The following is a 12,097-nucleotide window of genomic DNA, read 5'->3' on the forward strand; positions in this document are numbered from 1 at the left end:
AATGAGATAGCAATATCACTTGCTCCCTCTAACGCATAAATGCGTCCCTTGGACTGGCTTACACTGGGCCATCGTGTAGAGGAGCCATACAGTGTGTGCTTTCAACCATCGCATGGCCATTTCGCTGGTCTAGCGCTGGGCTATCACTAAGCCATTGTGTAGAGGAGTCATCACCATCGCATGGCCATCTCGCTGGCCCAGCGCTGGGCCATAAAAGAAGAGAGAAAGGAACTTAGAAAGTACAGTGCTCTAGAGCAGAAACGTATGATTTTCTGCACACTTCTTAGAACAACAATGACCCAAATTTTTCAATGAAACAATTTTCACCTCAGCAGCTCGAACTTTTCCTTACTCCAGGGAGTGAGACAAGCTTTCGTCATAATGATGATGCTTTTCATTCATGAATGTGGTCAAATAAATGTGGTTAAATTTACTTGATGTTGAATTTTTTTAAACTTTAATATGTGAAAAGTTGTGTGTCACACGAGAGACACACTACTGAGGTGAAAAGTTGTATGTGTCACACGAGAGAAAAGTTATTTTACATCTCGTGTTTTTGAGTCCCTCGCTACGCTTAGGACTCAAAATCAACACTCGCGAGAAAAGCCAACTTCCCTCTCTTGTTGCACAAATAACTATTTCATATTATTCTTAAGAGTGGGAAGGGAAAGAGTAATCTCAAAGCATCGGCAGGTAACTTGTTTTGAATTAATTAATGAATGAAAATCTTTATTTCAGGCAACTAGTGGTCTACAGATAAATATCTCGAAACTAACATACATATTATAACAATATATTTTAAAACTAAATACTACAAATCACATTATGGTTGCGATGCATCACGCAACCCCGCAGGTTCAGGGAGCCGGCCGCGAAACCGCCGAAACTTGACACCCTTCGGCCAAAACTCCTCCTTGTTGAAGATAGCTTCAGTCCGAACGCTCACGACAAACGAATTAAAATTCGCATCGTGTCGAGATTCCACCTTCGCGACCCTCAGGACGACTTAGGTATGAGAATGAATGCCATGTATGTAACAGATATACGATATTGCACATGTCGACTATTTAATCTATCAAGGAAATAGTAGTAATAGTAAAGGTCATAATCTGATTATCGCGAGGTTTATACATATACACTTGCTTACCTATGTACCTACTACATATAATATACTAGGTAATATAATTTGCTTCTTCTAGTACTATATACTATGTAATAGTATCCATTACGTGATTTAGTATTTAGAAACAAATACTACCTACTATGTATATCTATTTCATTTCGTTCTTTCTTCTTTTTGTATATAATTGTTTTACAAGGGGGTAAAGTTGTTTAACCTCTGATAATATACTAGAGCAAGCGAAAGATTCCAAAATTGTACCTCGAGCGTAGCACGTGGTTCGTAAAGTTGAATCTTAAGCGTTGAAAAGTCAATTATATCAGCCGACAAGGAAACAACTCTAAATTCACATTTGATAACTTTGCCACACATGTGGATAAAATGCAACTTTCTCATCAGTTTTTGAACAATGAACTTTACCAGCGGGCGTGGTGAAATAGTACGATACAATGGCGGAAAGTAGGAAATTCGCAACGAGTGGTGATAAATTAAAATACGACCAAAGGGAGTGTTTTAAATCGACACGAGTTGCGATTTACATATTCGCACGGTGTATCGTGCAACTTTTTACAGTCCATATGGTCCTTTATTTTTTTTATATGTAAGTACGTTAAATGCTTATTTCCACACTAGTGCGGGAAAGGAGCACTAAATATTTTGCATTAGAACTATGACTTTAAAAATAAAAGTATTATTCGAGTTCACTTATTGGACCAAACTTGGGGTCTTATATGTACAGTCGCCATCAGATATATCGAAACGGCGAAGGCGCTCACAAATATCTTAACACACTTCTATTGTCTTGATGACGTTAGAGTGCGTGTTCAGATATTTGTGAACACCTCGGCCGCTTCGGTATATCTGAGGGCGATTGTACTATAGTTGTCTGGTTTCACGGTAAGTGCTTAATGTGATTCGCTAATTATGAAACTAACTATAATAGTATTTTATGCAACAGTTGTATAAGAAGGGTCAAAAAAGGCGAGTGGCGTGAGTTACAATGTGAGCCGGAGCCGAAGGCGTAGGCGAACATTGTAAAGGAATACGCCACGAGAATTTTTTGACCTACTTATACAACGTTGCATACAATATTTTTCCTACGAGTCAACAAAAATAAATCTTAATTTAGGTAAACAAATTACAGCAAAAGTATATAGCCAAGACGCGCGAGCATACCTTGTTACGCGCCCGGCCCGCCCCGGGCCGCGGCCGGCCGGTCGGCGACACCTCGTAACTCATGAGGCCCTGGTACTTGCTACTTGCTAAATTAATTTTTTGGACAGTTTTTTCTCAATTTTGGCCACCGTAGCCTACGGAGACTAACAAGCAACGCTACGCGGTCTTCGTAGTCTATGGGTGTTGCTATATTACGGGTGTCACATGCGTGTTTCTGACTTATGAAGTAATTATTTTTACTATGCAACCAAATGAATATTTTGTAAGTTGGCATCAATGCACTTAGTTTAAAACTGTATTCGTTTTGGTTTTGTTAGGTTGGTAGCCATTAATCGCAGTAACGTTATAGCGTATAAAAGCACAAGAGCTTTTATGAGGAATAGACAATATAGACTTTTCTTGAAATCTTTTATGTATGTTCTTATATTCGTGTTAATGAATGCATAAATGACAGATAACAGTAGAGGAGTAGGAAAAAGTACAAATAATAATTGATTGTCAGATTCAAAAAATTCAAAGTCAAAAAAAATTTCGTCTACTTTTTCCTAATACGATACCAAATATGCCCTTAAACGGATAGCCAATATTTTTGTAACATGTTACATGTATAGGTTGATAGGTTAAATTACACGCTTTCTCAATCCCGTTGAATGACATTATTGTCACCTTGACTACGCATCTGTCACTTACCTTTTTAATTTGGATGTAAATCGATAAGCGAAAAACGAGTTCAAAAATCATTTGCTCCACGCATCCATTCGAACACGTACCCAGACTGTATCATCCAGTCATATAGTGACACTTTACATATGAACAACTGCGCAAAGCGTATGACGCCATTATCTTAAACGTGTCGTGATATTGTCGTCTTGCCCGTATAAATAGCAAAAAAAAGAAGCTACTTTTACGTAAATAAATCTAAAATAAATAAACAATAACGCCTAGAAGAATGGAACTTTGCGTGTTGTAATTTTTTATCAACATTACGCAAAAAAAACAATATAAATTTAACACGTCTTATGGATTACAAAATAGACTAAAAGATTATTTTAAATCTTTTCTTAAATCAAACATGAAAACAATCATTTAAGCGGGAACGAACTTGAAAGTGCAATAAATAAGGTGGGTAGTTCGAAAACAAAGGATTATCTACACGTAACGTACGTCTAAAATACGAAAACAAGATGAAACTGTTCTAAATTATTTTGTTATTTTTCACGGTCGAAAGTTGAATAAAAGTGTGAAATCAATGTCATCGTGGAGTGCCAAGTGTTAGAAACGTCGTGGAAACTGGCGATGCAAATCGCTTGTGTTGCGAGCTGAGTCATTACAGCAGGTGAGACATAATTTGTTTGTAGAAACTAAAAGGTATATCATTTATATAGTAAGAATAATCCCAATACGATAAGCACAGAGCAAATTTTTCTTCAAATGCCAATTACTTACGTAAATACTAAACTTTTCGGACGTACACCAACGTTGTTAGACAATATGTCGGTTTTAAATAGGTACAATATTGCGAATGTATTATATATAAGTATATGTATGTATATATGGTATATGTATGTATTATAATACTATGTATTTATGCGTGTTTAGTGATAATAGTAATGTTTAGATAGTGACTTTTATCTCTCTGTACTGATTTTCTTTTCCGCATCAATTGTAAGTTTCTGTTTGGCCCAATGGGTGACTGGCAGAGAATGCCTTAAAGTCCGCCATTTATACTTTTTTGTATTGTGCAATAAAGGTTAAATAAATAAATAAGTGAATAAAATAGAATAGAATAGAAATCATTTATTCAGACAACACATCAGTACAAATAACACATATAGCGAATACAGGGCAAAGATAAACAAAACAGTAGAAATAGAGATGTGAAGCCGAAATGGTCTCGTCTCAGCAATGCAGCTAGCATGACTAGCGTGGTCAACGGCGCAAAAGAGGGAGCAAATTCAAAATTGTAGTTTTGATATTAGTTTTTTACCTATTACCTTTTTACCCTTACAGAAAACCGCAGCCAAATAACACTAGACCCTACTCATAGTGTTGTATTCCTGCCAGTGAGTAAGGTTGCCAGAGCTCAACCAGGGTGCGGGGTGTTAGGGAGTTGGGCCGTATTCTTTTTTGCCACCGACGTAGTATAAAAGAATTGAATCAAGGGCAAATGAAAAAAATACACGTAAAATAGACTATATTTGCATGGGCAGACTAACAACAAACCTTAAAAAGTTTAAGTTGGCTAGATAGTAAAAAAACTATATAACATTTATTTTCAATTGTATATCTTAGAAGTTGCAGGCGTGCCTTACGTTGTTTCTGGTTTGCGTCTCATTATTGGTGCTACGTCCAATTCAATTCAATTCATTTATTTATCAAGTAATATGACTCATATAATTTGTTAGTATACAATACAATATTAATTCTTATATCTAATGTTAGTATATAATTAATAAATTAAACATAATAAGGGCTGCAAGACACATTCATCTCACAGCAACGCCTCAAGTATGGACAGTCGAACCTGTCCGCAATTGAGCGCAGGATGGGGTTGGGGCTGTCCCGCACCCGGCGCACCAGGGATGAGCATCGCTTGCGTATGGTCGCATGAAAGCAATCCATACGCGCCTCCACAAATATCCCAGATGCGCTACAGAAGCGGGGCAGCCCCACCAAAACCCGAAACGCATTATTATATTGTATTCGGAGGGCTCCATAGGCTCTCTGCGTATAATACCTCCATAAGCTGCATGAGTATAAAGATCTACAAAAGGCTCTAAACAATGTGACTTTTACTTCTTTTGTACATCTAGCGAACTTACGGGCGATCATGTTAGCCCTCACAGATAGGGCCCTCCGTTCCCGCTCTATATCCATATTATCCTTCAATCCAATATAGGGGAGTTTACTAATAGATCAATCAAATTAAACGAGGAATTAATTCTCACCATGCTGGAAATCGTTCTAATACCTTTTTTGGTCCTAAATGCGTGTAATCCGAGCTTGCTCTATCCCAGGTGTGCATAATTTTTTGCTCTTTTTCGATTTTTTGCTTGTACATCGAAAACGGTACGTTCGACGGAAACTTGGTTCCAATCATGATGAAAATTGATATGTTAGGAACCGAAAAGTATAAGTCAAAGTTTGTAAAAACCGGCCGCCATTTTGATTTTTTTTTGTATGATCGTGTTATAACTCCTAAAACGCCTTTTTACCAGTGTCTGATGCAATAAACGTTGCTGGTAGTGCCATTGAAATTGATGGTGGGTTCCTTCTACACGAGTTTGGCAATCCACGGAAAAATGTATCTCCTAAGGCTCCCAAAATTTATGTATACCTGGGAAGGAGCAAACTCAGATTACACGCATTTAGGAGGAAGGTATTTAAACGATCTCCAGTTTGCTGGGAATTAATTATTAATATTATTATTATTTGGAAGTGTTGCAGGCCTTTGAGTGCCACGTCGACCAAGCAGTGATCTATTGTGACGACCCTTTGAAGTTCATTACTAATGCCCGTGGAATCCAGGAAGTTCCAGATTCTTTGGGCCGTAATGTTCTGTACCTCATAGGGTTGCCATACATGCCGCCCTAAGTAGGTACTCCTTTTTGCCATTAGTGGGATTAATTATTCAAACCGCTTTTTTTATCTTATTTGATTTTCCTATATAGCAACAAGAATCGAATACCTTTTCAACACCTCTGTTTTTCAAGTGTCCGTTTAAATACAATAGAAGGTATAACAAAAATAGTGGGGATAATGTTTAAAAGTATAACATAAATGTGGAGAAAATTTATTTGACGAGAAGAGATTTTGTTTTCTCTTGGTCAGGTCGTCCAAGTCGACCAACCCTCTTTGGAGGGTAAAAAGTTTTCGCGTCTAAAAATGTTTTCTTGTACTTTTTCCAAGTCAAAACACATTTTTTTTATAAACAAGCTTACGGCCCGCCTGGTGGTAAGCAGTCTCCGTAGCCTATGTACGCCTGCAACTCCAGAGGAGTGACATGCGCGTTTCCGACCCTAACACTCCGCACCCTCGTTGAGCACTACCGCGCACGTTGCGTTGCGCTTTGACGATACCGATTATGCCTTTCAGCCCGATTCGAAGAATGATTAAGACACGTTTAAGATCTTTAAAAGATCGATAGCTTATCGACATGTCAAAATTGACGTTTATTTCGATTCCGCTGTGATCCCAATAAGATCTATCTACGATACTTCTAACGTCAAAGTGACATTGGTTGCCCGAATCGAGCTGCTTCTGTCAATATAACATACAAACGATATCTAAATGAGAACTTGTCTAAACCGGAACTTATCGTTATCGTATCTCATTCTTCGAATCGGGCCGTTTATATTTAAACGGATCACCACTATTTTCGTTACAGTCTGTACAGTGTATGACGCGTTCTGCCTATTGACAAGTAAACGGGTCCGAAATGTTCAAATTTGTATAGTCTGGCCTTCTGTAAACATCTATCACGCCATATTGTAATAATACATTACGATACAAGTGCGAAAAGTAGGAAACCCGCAACAAGTGGCGGTAAATTAAAACACGAGAATACGACCAAAGGGAGTGTGTTAAATCGACACGAGTTGCGAAATACCTATTCGCACATGTATCGTACAACATTTTACAGTACATATGACCCTTTATATTTTCGTCATAGGCACGAAAGTGTTTATTCCCGCACTAGTGACGGAAAGTAGCACCATATGTATGTAATATAAAGAATATTTTCAAATGTTTAGAAAGTACGGTGATACCGGGTGATTAGGAATGGGGCTATAAATGAAAATAGTTATTTGTTTTACAAGGGCGCAAAGATATTGTTCATGCTCTCGCTAATATTGATACCGGAGCACCCGAAAGCTTCTTTGGTTCGAAAACTGGAATCTTGAGCGTTGCAAGGGTTAAATACATTTTGGAACCGAGTGAAACACAAACAATTTTAAGGAAAATACATAATAACTGTCAAACAACAAACAAAATCAAATCCAAATGAATGTTATTACATATTTATCGTTCACAATCATCACTTAAAGTAAAATCTACCTAAAAACGAATAGGTACGAGAAGAATAGTCTTCAGAAACTATTTTTCGATACACATAATAGTTTCAGGTATAATCGCTTTGAAAAAAAAAAATGTGTTCCTCCTCTCTAACTTTTGAACCATGCCTCCAAAAAATATGAAAAAAAAAATCGTGAAAAGATAAAATTTAGTAAATACTTTCAAGGAAAACTATAGCGAATATAATCGATTGGGCTGTTTTAAAGTTTTTTCAAAAAGTCCTTTTTGACGGACCTGTTACTACGCAACCTTACACTTAGCATGTCCCGACATACTCTTGGCCGGTTTTGTCAGTAATATTTAGCGTTTGGTACGTCCAACTTTTTATACGTTTTGCAACTAACCACTCGAGCGGCAAACTTTGATTATATTTGTTAATTGAGCATAAATTCCGCCAAATTACGAACGACGTGACACGCGAACGTTATATATAAACCTACGCGCGACTATGTACCTAATTTACAAGGAATTAAGGTCTAGAATGGTGCTAAATTCGTTTTTACTTAAGTTGATTTTGCTGTGAGGTATATACAGGGTGCCGGTAACTAAGTAAAAAACGCAAATTTTATTTATAGTTTATACTATTGTCGAATTGCTTAAGGAACTATTGTATATTAATTAGCTGTTATCAGAGGCTAGTAAATGAAAAGACCGGAAAGTTTACCATCAGAGGCCGTATGCTTGTTTCCCGCCGACGTAGTAACAAAAAAAATGACCCCGCGTGTCTCACCATTGTTACAGGCGCCAGTTCCTTTTTCTTTGAACTTGGCTGGACACACTACCGCGTGTCTGGAAAACTTTACTTATTCCTTCTAATTGTCAGTTTTTGCCAAGATGTACAAAAAACGTGTCGTGTGCAAAAAACCACACACGCACACAAAAAAATGTTTTGCCGAATTTGACAAAAAGTCACATAAAACGTTTTTGGCTCCTTATGAGTCTTATGACCTCAGGAATGCATGGTTAAAATCTGTCGGGTTACCCGAGCCCACGGTAAATAATAGAGGTTATTATTAACCCCTTGCCTGTTGTAGATCTGTGGTAAACTAGCCTAACGAGATAAGTAAAGAGTGTTGCCGAATTTTCATTCAACTTTTAGCTTTTTTTTTCAAGACCGTTTTTTTTCTGATTTAACAGCACAAACGAGCTTGAACCCACTATTTTTGACCACTACACATATAAGAAGCCCATTTACGTAATTGACGTAATTTAATGAAAACGTTATTTGACCGAGCTTTAGCGAAGGTCTCCCTTGCAGCTTGGGCAAAAATGCTGTCTTGTGTCCGGATGTTCTCCTCTACTGGTCACAATTCTTAAACGATTCTCGTGAAATTTTGTGACCAGATTCTATGATTAAATAGGTTTTTTTTAAATTATCTGTTTGATTTTTTTTTAATGGCAGAGCTATACATTTATTTAGTTCTAATTTATGCTAGCGTAACTTAGTAGTCGTAGTAGTAGTAGTGGTAGCGTAAACCTACTCCTCCTACTTTCTCCTCCTTTCTCTCTCTCTTCCTTCATTAAGTATTTACTTGTTGTCAATATGATAAAGTTAACTTTAAATCGGCAAATTTTGACACCAGTCGTCAGGAGGTTAGAATTATAAAAAAAATCTGCAAAAAATTACTTTTGAATTATTTGGCCCCATTACAGAATTCACCCTGTATGGCGATTATTCAGAATTCAAGGGAAATTAAGCGATTACCTATTAAGAAATCAAGCTACAGTGCTGTTGGTTTTAAGCTGTAACAAGAACATAACATATAGGCAACAGACATAAAAATAAATAAAAGAAGAAAGACGGTCGCTTCTTCATACAATCGTATCACTATGCCTCTCACTTTCGCACTTACATACTTGTTAGAACGTGACAGGCATGGTGACAGACGATAAAAATGCGACCGTGCCCCGCTGGAGAATATTTTAAAAACATTTTTAAATGGAGAATATTTTAAATATAATTTTAAAAAGCTGGTATGTGCTCGATTTTAGATTGACAAATAGTTACCTAGCAACAATACACACAAAAAAAAATATTTGGAAAGCGCAACGACGTTTTATGTACATACAGGGGTATAACCGCGACAGTCGAAGTTCGTCAATTGCGGGCATTTTTCTCCGTCACTCTAATTACTTCTTAGTGAGAGTAAAAGAGCAAGATCCCCACAATTTGCCCATACCCCGGAGTTAACGGAATTCAATAAAACACGGTGTATATCAAATTGTGTCAAGATATTATTAATTTTTTATTTTGTTTTATAAGATACCTTTACTAGAGGAATGTCTCAAATATGTGAAAGAACTAAGCAAATAATGATTATTTTATTTCTCGTTATTAAGTGTAATTATTTTATACTTGACTGACTTTATGTTATTTGACATCAATAGAAAATTTATTGGAGACAGCAGCGGTGGCAGCATGGTTCCATTTTTATCACTTGTCACTATGCCCGTCACTTTTGGGCTTACAAACTTGTTAGAACGTGACTGGCATGGTGACAAATGATAAAGAGCCGACCATCTTAACCCTACAGGACGTTTCGGATAAGTAAAGTATTAAAAAACGCCTCAATCATAAAACATTTGTGTGTGGTCCAAAAATACGTTTAATCCATTGACATATAAATAAGGACGGGCCTTACGGGCAATAAGAATGGGGCCAGTACAGCGGTGTCACGCACACGAATTCGAGCCAATCGTGCAGTCTAACGCCGCAACGCGATTGGTTGATGAGTTCGCATCACGCGCGTGATTGGTCGCAACTAGTTGCGTTAGACTGCACGATTGGCTCGAATTCGAGAGTGACACCACTGAACTAGCGCCATTTTTTAGTACCCATAAGGCTCGTTCTTAGATAAAACCAACCTGCGACCCATATTAGTTAAGTGGCCCCCGCGTATTCCGGATCGTTACTTTTTATTTTTTAATTTAAATTAAATGTTTTTTTTTATATGCACGAATCTAGTCTACTCATTTCTCTCTCTTAGTTAGTAAACTAGATAGTAACCGTGACACTGGCTTGTCAATGGTTGAATCAATGAACTGAATGAATCTTTGGGCTACACACACACACAAAGGCGCGTGCGCACGCACGCACCCACGCACACACGCACACGCACGCACGCACGCATGCAACACTTAGCTACCGTATTTGCTAGTCATCATATTAAAAAGAACGTCTCCTTGACATTGGGTTTTAAATATGCGAAGATAACAGCGGTTAACAACCTTGTATCTACTACTTATAGTTGTTTGTGAATTTTTAACTTATCTTATCAGTAGTATTGTTCATCGCTTAGGGGGATTATTTATGTGTTCAGATGTAACAATATTACACTCATATACGAATACATATATATTACATACTACTTGCATATTCAATTTACAAATTGTATACAAGGTGCCCGCGAGGAAACGGAAAAAAATGACCACGTATTCCTGAGGTCATAAGAAGGAAAAAATCTCATACAAATTAAAGTCAACCCCAAAAAATTTTGTTTCGTGTATTTATTTTATTTTTGAATGTTTTTATATATATAATAAGTACATGTTCTTGGAAGATTTATCGTTTATTATGAATTGGTAAAAAAATTTCGTAAAAACTAGTCTATTAAGAACAAAATTGTACCTGTGTTTTCACAAATAAATAATCTTTATATATCTACATATAAAAGCATAGAGTGCTTACTCCATACATTAGGGGGTCTACCGCGAAAATCGAAATTCGCAAATTGCGGGGACGTTCCATTTTACTCTCACTAAGACCTAATTATAGTAACAGAGAAAAATGCCCGCAATTGACTAACTTCGATTTTCGCGGTTATAGCCTAGTTTTGGTACCAAGACGGTTATTATTTTCGTAGTCGACGTCTAGTGGAAATCAGTAGGGACTGCTTGACAATAGATGTTCATGAATTTTCAGCTAATATTAGAAATTGATTATTGTAAAAATTAGGTACGAAAAATAAATTTGATGCAAAATTTTAAATGATCCTAAATCTTATAATAATTAAAAATTCGAAAAATAAACGTAGGGACCTAGCTGTGGTTGATATAATTACAACAAATTGTGTCTAAATATTTTCAATAGTTTCAATTCAATTTCATTTTATTGAGAGACCAACTGAGATCATTATTGTTAGTACAAATTTTATATCTTAAAATATATGGTTAGTACAGATAGATAAATTGTTAAAATTCGCGCTCAAAAGTATATCTTTTACCGTCTTAGTTGTTCTATATTAAAGACGCCACTTTTTGTTAAGCTGTTACAGAATGGTAGATACTTATGAAACGTTATTTGACCCGTTACTTTTGATACTGACTTTACTATACACTATAACGGAAAGAAGTGAAATTAAATCAAACAATTTACAATAAAAACAAAATAATGTTAATATCCAGAGAGGAAAATGAGGACCAAGTTCGTATGAAAAGGCGATTTCATGCGTGTCTTCCAATTTCGTTGTATTGTATTCCGTATAGACGCGTTGACCAGACATACAACGCGTCTGGCCAACTATATTGTAACACCTGCAAAAGAGTCTTTAAGACCAAGTTCGGCCTGGCCAGCCACATTAGGGCCCATAATCGGCGTAATCCGTAATTGCTGAGGTCGCCGTCATCGAAATCGATGAGGAGGACTATATTGTATTCCGTGATCGGCACCTAACGACATGATCACTACTACATTATATCACAAAACTAAAGATATCACGAAATGAT

General features: G+C 36.8%; 1 protein-coding gene across 2 annotated transcripts in view; it reads left to right on the forward strand.

The window, feature by feature from the left end:
- LOC133531780 (protein phosphatase 1 regulatory subunit 3B-B) overlaps positions 1-12,097 on the forward strand; it is a 58,486-nt gene that overhangs the window by 34,755 nt on the left and 11,634 nt on the right. The window contains exon 1 of one of the 2 annotated variants that reach the window (XM_061870175.1): positions 3,418-3,632. The exons of the other annotated variant lie outside the window; for it this stretch is intronic. The gene's annotated coding sequence lies outside the window, so the exon portion shown is untranslated. Of the gene's footprint in view, positions 1-3,417; positions 3,633-12,097 lie in introns of those variants that run through there. 2 annotated transcript variants of the gene reach the window in all.

The sequence above is a fragment of the Cydia pomonella genome, chromosome 25 (genome assembly GCF_033807575.1).
Source record: "Cydia pomonella isolate Wapato2018A chromosome 25, ilCydPomo1, whole genome shotgun sequence".
NCBI classification, from domain to species: Eukaryota; Metazoa; Arthropoda; class Insecta; order Lepidoptera; family Tortricidae; genus Cydia; species Cydia pomonella.